The following is a 2,825-nucleotide window of genomic DNA, read 5'->3' as shown; positions in this document are numbered from 1 at the left end:
ACAAAAAAATCTCAAGTTTTCAAAATATTTCAAGCATGACATTATGAAAAAAAATTATGACAAAAAACTTAAAAAATGAACACCCAAGAGTAATTTAAATTTTAAATGCTAAATCTATAACGATTTTAAAATCTTAGCCTAAGACAACTTGATATATTGCAACAAAAATTTATAAATCAACCATCAAATTGACACGCGATGTAGGTGAACTCGACCCGTTGTAATGAAAACTTAAAGACCAACCATGAAATTGATACATTGTGCAGGCAGACACGATTCATTATAACGAAAATTTTAAAATCAACTATCAAAATGGCCATAATAGGATCGAGTTGTTAGACGAGCATCGACACAGACCCTGTAGAAAAAAAATGAAAATAAAAACCAAAATAAAAAAATAAATGTATAAAGAAATAAAAACGAAAATACAAAAATTCAAAAATTCAAAAAAAAAAAAAAAACAATATACAAAAAAAAACACAAAAAATAATACAAAAGAATTTTTTTTTAATATTAATAAAAAGAAAAAACAATGAAAAAAACACAAAAATAATAAAAAGAAAGCAAATTTTAAATATTAAAAAAAAATCAATAAAAAAATAAGAAAAAAGAAACTATAATATTATAAAAAATTAAAAACAGTTAAAAAAAAAAAACCAAAAAAAAAAAATTACATAATAACAAGAAATAAAGCATAAAAAAACTTAAAAACATGACAAAAAAATCAACTATAAAAAAAGGACAAAAAAACCTTAAAAAATGTTAAAAAATACATAAAATTAACTTATACATATAAAAAATTAGACAAAAAGAATAAAAATTAAAAAGTTGATTTTTTTTAAATATCATAAAATAAGTAAAAAAAACATAATTTAACAAAATAAAAATAGTTTTTTTTCAATAAAAAACATTTAAAAAAAATACATAACTAAAAAATTAAATTGAATTTAAAAATAAATAAAAAATCAAAATAAAAAAATCAAAACAAAACAATTAAAATTCAAATAAAATTAAAAAATTAAAAATAAAATAAAATAGAAAATCAAAATCAAAAATCAAAAAATTCACGCCACCCATCGACGGGGGATGGCTGCAGGTGCGGGCAGGAGGCAGGTTGCAGGGAAATTTTTTTTTATTATTTTTTATTTTTTAACTTTTGTTTTAAAAAAAAATTGTTTTAATTTTTTTTTTTTAATTGTTTGGTTTTGATTTGTTTTTTTTTTTTTTAACTTAAATATTTTTTTTTTTATTTTTTTTTTAATTTTTTGTATTTTGTATTTTTCATTTTTTTGTTTTGATTTTTTTTTTTTTTTTTTTTTTTTTTTAATTTTATAATTTTAATTTTTTTCTTTTTTTAACTTAAAAAATCGTTGAGGATGTATTTTATTTTTTGTTGTTTAATATTCAATTTTTTTCTTTACATTTTATGCTTTTTTGAAATATTTTCCTTTTTCTTATTTAGTTTTTAATATTTTTATGTATTTATTTTTCGTTTAATTTTTTTAATTTTAAAATTTAATTTTGTTTTATTTTTACATTTTTTTGTGCTTTTTTATATTTTTTTTATTATTTGAGTTTTTTTGTCATGTTTTTTATTTTTTTTTAATGTTTTATTACCAACATGAAAATCACAAACATTTAAAAAATATATCCACACTTAATACATTAGAAAATTTAAAGTGTAAAAAATAAGCCCTCTAAACAAAAAGGGTTGATGCTGCATCAACCCTTTTCAAAATCAAGATGAAAATCACTAACATTTAAAAAAGGTGTTCATACTTGATACATAAAAAAAAAAAAAAAAAAAAAAAAAAAAAAAAAAAAAAAAAAAAAAAAAAAATTATAGTGTCAAAAATAAACTATTTAAAAAAATGTGTTGATGTTGCATCAACACTTTTCAAAATCAAGATGAAAATCACTAACGTTTAAAAAAAATGTTCATACTTGATACATAAGAAAATTTAAAGTGCTAAAAATATGCTAAAAAAAAGTGTATTCTGGCATCACCACTTTTCAAAATTGGGTGATTTTTTGCTACCTCAAAAAAACGGGTACCAGTTCATTTTCTCGTTTGATTGGTAACTATGTTAGAAGTGCACATGCATAAAATGATAAAGATTTAGGCTCTCAAATGTCATTGGAAGAGGCCTTTTAGACAATCTATCAACAAACCCAAAACAAGGACTCGAGGTTGGAAAAAGAAGCAACACCTGCTAAAAAGACAAAATTAAGGAAGGTGATATTGCAATGTCACAAAAGATTGAAGATTATAGTGCTTCCTCCTCTCTGTCCTTTTCAAAAGTGTTAAAGAAAAACTTAGGTCCCTCCCCTCATTCAACAAGAGGTAGTAAAGACAACAAAGAAGGAAACTCAAACTCCTAGAAATCTCCAAACTTCTACGATTTACTGGTAGTGTCTTTTACTGATTCTTGATCATGCTCTATTTTTACATCAACTTGTGTAAAGAGTTTGTGGATGTAATCCCACATCCCATCAATTAGTATGTGTTGTAAATTTTGTCAACTTTTGCAATTTTGTTGATGCATTATATGCATAATGGTTTAGATATCAAAGAAATCATACTTTTTGATCCACTGGGCATTCCAAGGATTTGTGTGCAAGTCAAATAACTGGAATAACCCCTCTTTTTGTAATTGTTGCGTCCACAACATATATTTTTTACAAATATAATATTTTACTTATGGTTAATATTTATGTATGTATGTATTATTAGCATGGCCAACCTCCAACTCTCTATAATCTATCTTTTGAAAGAGGCATAGAGTTGTTGTAAATTAGTTTTTTTATAATCAATTTTTTCATAG

The sequence above is a fragment of the Pinus tabuliformis genome, chromosome 1_1 (genome assembly GCF_031772625.1).
Source record: "Pinus tabuliformis cultivar Carrire ecotype Pingquan chromosome 1_1, CPIR1, whole genome shotgun sequence".
Classification (NCBI taxonomy): domain Eukaryota; kingdom Viridiplantae; phylum Streptophyta; class Pinopsida; order Pinales; family Pinaceae; genus Pinus; species Pinus tabuliformis.
This window is presented reverse-complemented; position numbering follows the sequence as displayed.